The 9150-nt window shown below is 41.9% G+C and overlaps 1 protein-coding gene across 3 annotated transcripts in view; it reads right to left on the bottom strand.

The window, feature by feature from the left end:
- Positions 1–5700, bottom strand: part of SAR1B (secretion associated Ras related GTPase 1B) — a 43851-nt gene extending 38151 nt beyond the window's left edge. The window contains exon 1 of one of the 3 annotated variants that reach the window (XM_040622440.1): positions 5561–5700. The gene's annotated coding sequence lies outside the window, so the exon portion shown is untranslated. The remainder of the gene's footprint in view (positions 1–5560) is intronic. The other 2 variants (XM_008691598.2, XM_008691599.2) reach the window with 2 other exon arrangements.
- Between the last annotated feature and the right edge of the window lie 3450 nt (positions 5701–9150).

Here is a 9150-nt window from a genome sequence, read left to right as displayed (position 1 = left end):
GTCCTCTAAGAGTAGAAGGAAGGCGGGCCAGGGAACATACAAGGGAAGTAGCAGGAATCAGACTCCAAAAGTGAAGGGGTACAGAGAATTTTCTGAGGAGCAGAGTGAGGATTCGAATAGCTACTGTAGGGAAAAGATCAAATTAAAAGACTGCTAAAAAGAGCCAAGGGCTTGGCTGGGGCTAAAAAACATTCACAGCACTGCCCATCTGCATGGATTTCCAACCTCCCCCCTTCCCTGCCACCCTCACCTCCCAGCGAGGATCAGCTTTACAGAACATGGAGTGAAGAGGGATTAGCAACTGAAAACAGACAAGGGGAACAGGAATTTGAGAGTACTAGTGAGAGACTGAAGCGATATGATCAAAAGTTTAGGCTGCGTGAATAAAGGCATAAAGGCAGCTAGTATATGGGGATAAACTGGGGAGCAAAGGCAGGCTTCTCACAGAAGAGAACTAAGAGAACAGAGGAAAAATCTCTGGTCAAAAAGCAACTGTATACATATTCATACTAAAAGTGAAAGATGGAGCAGAACTGTGTCAGCAAACTGGAGAGGAATGTGGGGTTCAAAAATTCAAGAGGATCAGGTCTGGGTGGTGGCAAGTTCCAAGGCCTGGCTCTGGCACAGACAGATAAAAGAAACTAGAGTGAAAGAAAGGGGAAGCCACGCTGTATGGTATACTGTCCATGCAGACAGCAGGATCACCTGGAAGAGCAGAGGCTAGAAAGAACAAGATTGTGAATCAAGTGACAAAGTCCTCATTGAAGGGGTGCCTGGCTGGTTCAGTCAGTGGAGTGTCTGTGACTCTTGACCTCAGGGTCATGATTTCGAACCCCACACACTGGGGTCAGAGTTTACTAAAAAAAAAAAAAGTCCTCACTGAAGATAATTGTTAATAGGTGAAAGCTATGAGACTGACAGAGTGTGGTAAAGCCTTGAAGGAAAAACGATTTTTTTGCATAAAGATGATCCAAATTTGCTCCCTAGAGAAATGATATATTAACATATATGGGGAAACTCTGCTTTAGAAGATAATGAGATATTTATATTTCTATAAAGTTGTGGTTTGTGAGAACTGTAAAACCAGGTAGGAAGCATTAGTCATTTTAAAGTAGAAATAAAAATGCCCACTTTAGAATAAAAGTTACTTAGCCACAAACAGACACCTGAGCCCTGAGAACAGGTTACACAACACCATGAACACACTATTAGACATGTGAAGAGCAAAGGTCAAGAATAAGGAAACATATACAAGTCAGCAGATTTATTTATTGCATGAACAACAAACAGGAAAAGTGCCTATGCAGATTAGAAAAGTAATCTACTCCAGTAACATGAAAATCAGTACAAAAGAGTAGAATGGAGGCGAACCTCTCAGATTACAGGTAACTGCTTAAAGCCTTTTCCCATTAAACTTCCATGAATGATTCCATTTACATGAAACGTCCTGAACATGTAAGTTCTCAGACTAAGTTAGTGGTTGTCAGACAAGGGAGGCAAGGGGAAACTGGGAGTGACTGCTAATAGGTACTGGGTTTCTTTTTGGGTGACGAAAATGCCCTGGAATAGACAGTGGTGATGGTTGCATAACACTGTGAATATACTGAATTGTATACTTTGAGGATAAATTTTATGGTATGTGAATTATCTTTCAATGAAGCTATTATTAAAAAAAATAATAAAAGTGCCAATGGTCTAAAAAGGCAAATATAACACCATTACAGAAACAATATATATTAACTTTGGGAAGCAAAGGATGGTAGAGCTATGGTGAAAATGAGTACCTATCCTAGAATTTTAAAAATCTGGATTTAATATGCATCTTTTGAAATACTATTCTTTCATTCTGGGAAAGCCAATCTTTCTGAGCTCCGGTTTCTTCTACCTATAATAGGAATACTATCTGCCTCACAGAGTTTTAAGAATGATTAATTATGATAATGGACCTGAAAACATTTTGAATACTACACAACGTAAAGTGGCATTAACTTATTCTGACTAAATTAACTGAAATTCAAAACACAAACTTTATTTTTAACGATTTTTTTTAAGTAATCTCTACACCCAGCGTGCAGTTTGAATTCAAAACCATGAGATCAAGAGTTGTACGCTCTACCAACTAAACCAGATGCCTCTTCAAAAGCACAAACTCTAAATGTCAATTTTCAAGTTAATTTCAATATTAACAAGAATATTGAAAATTTTCAGTATTTTAATATGAAAAAATTTTTTAGAGAGAGATGGGGAGAGAGAAAGAGGGAAGGGCAGAGGGAGAAAGAGAGAGAGAATCTTAAGCAAGCTCCATGCCTAGAGCTGAGCCCGACTTAGGGCTCTATCTCACAACCCTGAGATCATGACCTGAGCAGAAATCAAGAGTAAGCCACTTATCCGACTGGGCCACCCAGGCGCCCCAATATGAAGTTTTTTAATATTTTTCATGAATGACTTCACTTTAAATATTAACAACATTGTCATTGACCTTCACCAGAAAAGGTAGTAGAATAGTTTCCTTCAACTCTGGGTAAAGATATTTACTAGAAAATACTAATCATAATTTTCTACCCAACTTTATCAGGTTTATGATGAAAACGTATAAATTCCATAAGGTCAGTAAACTACCTGTAAGCTAATTTAGAAATTATGCACACTTCGGGGCGCCTGGGTGGCACAGCGGTTAAGCGTCTGCCTTCGGCTCAAGGCGTGATCCCGGCGATCTGGGATCGAGCCCCACATCAGGCTCTTCTGCTGTGAGCCTGCTTCTTCCTCTCCCACTCCCCCTGCTTGTGTTCCCTCTCTCGCTGGCTGTCTATCTCTGTCGAATAAATAAAATCTTAAAAAAAAAAAAAAAAGAAATTATGCACACTTCTCTTTCAAATTCAAATAGTACTAGAAATACAAGACCAAATTCTGCTTGACCATGTTTTACAGAATTTCAGCAAGGTGCTGTGCATTACCAAGGATGGAAAGTAATAATGTTAAAGTTTCAAGACAGTGCTGACCTTATAAATATTCTCCCCCAAAATTCTTAGATTTTCGTTCTGTTGCCTTTAAAGTTTTGAAACGGTGATGCAAATACAAAATTCAAGAAAACATTCTATGATTGAATGCATAGCAATCATAGTAATGGAATTAGACCTTTGGGTTCATGTAACCAACAAAAAGTGCAAACTCAAGTTTCCTTTGGGGAAAAGTGACACTCAATTGAAAGGTTAAATCTGTGACAAATATAAATAGGATTTTTTATGAGTTAGAGAAGGGGGAAAGAGCGCTATATTATGAGTAAAGTTGTTTGTGAGTCTGAGTAATTAACTTACCTATACTGAATTAAGAAAATGAAAATTGATAATAAGCAGTGACAAATTCAATCCTTAAAATACTTTTTTTAAAAAGCCCTAACATGGGGCTTAAACTTATTATCCCAAGATCAAGAGTAGCATGCCCCACCAACTGAGCCAGCCAGGCGCCCCCTTAAAATACTCTTAATTGAAATTGTTCTAAAAGCTATACACAGGCACCTGGGTGGCTCAGTCAGTTGAGTGTCTGCCTTTGGCTCAGGTCATGATGCTGGGGTCTTGGGATCGAGCCCCATGTCAGGCTCCCTGCTCAGTGGGGAGTCTGGTTCTCCCTCTTCCTCTGACCCTCCCCCTGCTTGTGCTCTCTCTCACTCCCTCTCAAATAAATACAATAAAATCTTAAAAAAAAAAAAAGTTATACACAAGAAAGAGAAAGTTTTCTTATTCTTTTTTTTTTCCTCCAAATTTTTATTTAAATTCTAGTTAGTTAACATACGGAGCATACTGGTTTCAGGAAAAGAATTCAGTGGCTCATCACTTACAAAAGAAATTTTTCTTTTTTTTTTTTATAACATTTTATTTATTATTTATTTGACAGAGAGAGTGAGAGAGCATAAGCAGGGGGAAGAGCAGAGGGAGAGGGAGAAGCAGGCTTGCCACCAATAAGGGAGCCCAACGCCAGGCTTGATCCCAGGACTCTGGGATCATGACCTGACCTGAAGGCAGACGCTTAACCATCTGCGCCACCCAGGTGCCCCGCAAAAGAAATTTTTCAAACGCATGATTTTAAAGGTGTTTGCTTAGTAATGTTTTGCAGAGAAATCATTTAAATGATTATCAACCAAGTATTCTCAAAGAGGGTGGAGAAATAATTACTACAGAATTCTGATTTATAAAGTTCAAATAATGTGGCAGTGATTTTCATTTCTAATAGCCTAATCTTTTGTCTCAATTCCTTCTTGAAGTGCAAGGAAAGGACAGTTAAAATGTACTTTTTTCAACTGCTAATCTTTGTAATTACTAACAATGCTTCTCTAATATTTCTAAAATAAAGTCAAAACATTCCTTTTCTGCAAACTCAGAAAATGCCACTGAACTATAAGATTAGTTTTTAAAGTTCCAAATATTTTGGTAATGAATATAAATCCTCAAAACAGTATACACATTGCTTTGCTATGTCAGCACCACTAATTATTAACAAATTATAAATGTTTCCTTATTCCTCATCTGTAAAATAGGGGTGATACCATTACCTTCCTTAATGCACTGTTGTGCGAATGGCTATCACCTCACACATAGGAGACAGTCAGTAAATGTCTCCTTTTCTTTCATACTCTTCCCCCCCCCGCCCCGTTTTATTTATTTGAGAGAGCGTGCGCCCGCACAAGCCACGGCGAGAGGCAGGGGAAGAAGAGGGAGCCCACGCGGGACTCGATTCCAGGACCCTGAGATCATGACCTGAGCCAAAGGCAGACGCTTAAGGGACTGAGCCACCCAGGCGCCCCTTCTTTCATACTCTTAACTGGTATTTTAACACAGAACCTACGATATTCTTCAGAGTAAGATACGTGGTAATACTGAGCTTGACCGATAAATATGCAAATAATATCAGGTTTAATTTTTCAAATTAAAAGGATTCCCTCACCTCGTTTTGCCTAACGTACCAAATACCTTACGTTCCTAATAAGTTTGGTCCTTTGGGCCAATGAGGTTAGAGTTTCAGCTGCTGTCAAAACAAATGTCTATGTAGTTCAAAAATCCTGGAACAATTTCTAAATCATTACAGTTTCCCCCCAACAGTTTATCTTTTCTCCCACTCAGCTGGGACTTGAGCTATGGCCAAACGTTAACTTCTACTAGTAAGGAAGCTCACTTTGCCGCCACACTAATTGGGAGAACTGAAAACTCCACGTCACAGGGTCTGGAGCTGTCAATGATCCCCGCCGCCTTCGGCTGACCAGGTGAGGAAACTGAGGCTCAGGGGAAGGAAGGGCTTATCTGCGGCTTATAGTCAGATCTTTCTTTCCTGAAATGACACCGTTTGACAGCAGCAGGTGTACTATCTAGAGGACTCTAAGAGCGACCACAGAGCAGGACAAGAACGCGTTCTCCTTAGTGCCGCCTGACTCCGGAGAGGAAAACAGGGTCCCCTTTCTCGCCTGGCCACAATCAAGGGACCCTGTGGGCCCAGGCCCGAAAAGTGCACCTTCCCTGGGATCCACAGCTGCCGCCTGCCGGTTCTACCGGGAGAAGAGGTCGCCACTCACCTGCAAAAGGAGAGATCGCAATTCCTCACCTGGCGTCCGCCCTACACCCTTCTACTTCGAACTGCAAAGCGCGATGGCTGCCGAGGTCCCAGCTCCCCGCAGCTCCTTCCGGGCCGGGGGGTGCTTCCCTCCCGATGGTCCGCAGGGCCACAGTTCCACAAGCCGAAAGTTCCGCCTCCTCGCGGTTCCGCCGCCAATCCCCAGACCGAGCGCGCCTGCTGGCTGGAGCCAGCCTTCCCGCAACCTGGGCTCCCGTCCGCCCGAAAGGTCTTCAGGGCCCCGAGGGCCTAGGCAGAGAAGGAAACGCTGGTCTGTAGCTTGGGAAAACTATCCGTGACAAACGTTTTTAAAAATACATTTAAAAAAAATATGTATTTTTAAAGTACACCTGTTTCTTGAATTCACGAGTAACTTACAAAACGTAATTATGCGCCAGATGATGGGTTGGATGCTAGGTTTTGAGCTTTAAACAAGACTGTCTTGAGTCTACTATTCTTTGCTAATGGATTAACGTTACCTTCCTTAAATGTGTTTAATGTAAGTACGATGCTCTCAAGATTGCTCTCAAGCCAGGTTTCTAGGTCATAGGGACAGAAGGAGGAGCTGTTTGGGGGTTAACGAATGGGTTTTCAATACAAAAAAACCCTGTAACTTGCTCTGCTGGATCTCCTCCTTTCTGCTGCACCCTCAGGAAATGCCTTAGCCCATGTGTCTTCGCTTCACATTTGCCATTTCTTCTGCCAGAACAAATTTTCTAAACCTCTCCTCTCCACCTTCTTACGCCATATATACTCTTCAGGTCTCAGCAGATAGACGTCGCTCATCAAAACCTCGTCCCAGGAGTGCATGGGTGGTCAGTCCGTTAAGCTTCCCACTCTTGATTTCGGCTCAGGTCATAATCTCAGGGTCTTGCGATCCAGCCCCACTTAGGGTTCCATGCTTAGTGGGGAGTCTGCTTGAGATTCTCTCCCTCCCTCTTCCCCTCTAGGCTTCCTAAATAAATTCTTTCTTTTCTTTTCTTTTCTTTTCTCTTCTCTTCTCTTCTCTTCTCTTCTCTTCTCTTCTCTTCTCTTCTCTTCTTTCTTTCAAAAAAACCAACAACAAACCTCCCTCCCAGACTTGGTTTTTCCAGCAACGGTACAATTAGCCTATTATCATTCAAGTTACCTTATGATTGTCCAAGTAAGTATGTGATTATTTGTGTAGAGTCTCCCCCAACAGACATTCTGTAAGCTTCCTGAGGTCAGGAATTATATCTGCCTTTTCCTCTCTTGATCCTGTTTTCAGTGCTTGGCATACGATAGGTGCTCAATACGTATGAGCAAGTGATCCATTCATAAATGAAAGACTCCTAGGTACATTTTTTTGAAGATTTATCTGGCAGAGAGACAGCAAGAGAGCACAAGCAGGGACCCCAATGTGGGGCTCGATCCCAGGACCCCGGGATCCTGATCTGCGCCGAAGGCAGATGCTTAACTGATTGAGCCACCCAGGCACCCCTCCTAGGTACATTTTTTGTCCTGGAGGGATTGAAGAATTTCCCTAGAGTCCATTGATCTGAGTTAGAGGAACTTGTTTTTCCAGTCTGAGTTCCCCTCTACTCTCCTTCCCACTTACCTACTCTTGAATCCAGTTTGATTTGTTAAAATTTATAAAAGGAAATCTCATTTAAAATGGAGTCAGGAAGGGCACCTGAGTAGCTCAGTTGGTTAAGTGTCTGCCTTTGGCTCAGGTCATGATCCCAGGGTTTGAGACTGAGGCCTGAGTAGGGCTTCTTGTTCCCTGGGGAGCCTGCTTCTTCCTCTCCTTCTGCCTGCTGCTCCCCCTGCTTGTGCTGTCTGTCAGATAAATAAAATCATGAAGGAAGGAAGGAAAAGGAAGGAAGGGAAGAAAGAAGGAAGGAAGGAAGAAGGGAAGGAAGGAAGGAAGGAAGGAAGGAAGGAAGGAAGGAAGGAAGGAAGTCGGGAGGAGTGCCCGGCTGGCTCAGTCCATGGAGGACGGGCTCTTGGTCTTGGGATCATGAGTTGGAGCCTGATGTTGGGTATAGAGACTACTTAAATAAACAAATCTTTTATATATATATATTTCCTCCATTGCAGACCCCAACAGGAAGAGACTTACCTTGCATTCCCCATAGGAAAAAGACTATATTTTACTACCGTAGCAGGAGGAAAGAATTTCTTTGTCCAGCAACAGCCCAGCCAATGAGAGACTGTCACCACTCAGCCAATGAAAAGCCACTACACTTAGAGCTCCCAGTTTATTCCAATGGATGTTTTGTTTATAACAAAGGCCTCTCAATTTAGCCATTCCTTTATAAAGCAAGGTCCTCTCCTTTGCTCTCCAGACTTGCAGAGCCCTAGTTTGTGTGTCTGGAAATGCAATTCTCTGCTATTTCAGAATAAACTTTTTTTTTTCCCTAGTAAGATACCCGACAGTTTTATTTTTAAGGTTAACAATTTTTTTTTAATTGTAGAAAGAGCATGCAAGCAGGGAGGGGAAAAGGGAAAAGGAGAGAGAGAATTCCAAGCAGGCTCCACACTCAGAGTGGAGCCCAACATGGGGCTCCATCCCATGACCCTGAAATCAAGACCCGAGCAGAAATCAACAGTTTGATGCTCAACCCACTGAACCACCCCGGTGCCCCTAAGGTTAACCGGTTTAACAAACGCTTTTAAGTAGTCAAAGTCACTTCACTGGACTCCTCAAAATTATAGCTCTTATCCTGGATAGACTTTCTTTCCTGATATTGCTGGCATTTTAGTTAGCCCTAAAAAATCTAAACTCCCGGTTTCAACAAATTGTAAAATGGCTAGGAATGGGGGGTTGTGACAATAAGCAAGACATAGTGTCTTTACTCAAGGAGCTTTCAGTGTGGCAGGGAAATGTGTTAAGTCACACATAACTCTCAAAGAAGGTAGGGGGAGAGAGGATAATAATGTACGAAATGGTGGTGGTGGTGGTGAGGGAGTGAAGAGGCTGGTGATGCTAGTGTTTGAGGAGAGTCTTAAAGGCTACATAGCATATTTCCCCCCCCCATTCTTTTGTCATAAAAGTAATACATATTAATTGTAAAAAGTTTTGGAAAATCCAGAAAAATACCTCATGCAAACAAAAATCACCCCCAATCTCACCTCACAGATAAAACCACTTTTATTAGATTTTAATCATACCATACATGGTTTTATAAAACATTTAAAATTTAGGGGGCGCCTGGGTGGCTCAGTCGTTAAGCATCTGCCTTTGGCTCGGGGCGTGATCCCGGCGTTGTGGGATCGAGCCCCACATCAGGCTCCTCCGTTAGGAGCCTGCTTCTTCCTCTCCCACTCCCCCTGCTTGTGTTCCCTCTCTCGCTGGCTGTCTCTATCTCTGTCAAATAAATAAATAAAATCTTTAAAAAAGAAAAAACATTTAAAATTCAAAACATTTATTACAGGTACTTTACCATGTAATTAAGTATTCTAAATTCTGAATTTTAATGGATGCATTTTTAATTGAATATAATAGATAAGAGCACAACCTCTAGCCACAGACCTATGCTTCTAACATCACTAGCCACTTAGAGTTCCTATGTAGGTAAAATGGGGATT

This window comes from Ursus maritimus, unplaced genomic scaffold (genome assembly GCF_017311325.1).
Source record: "Ursus maritimus isolate PB19 unplaced genomic scaffold, ASM1731132v1 scaffold_5, whole genome shotgun sequence".
NCBI classification, from domain to species: domain Eukaryota; kingdom Metazoa; phylum Chordata; class Mammalia; order Carnivora; family Ursidae; genus Ursus; species Ursus maritimus.
Note: the sequence above shows the minus strand (reverse complement) of the source record. Positions and strands in the feature narration are given on the sequence as shown.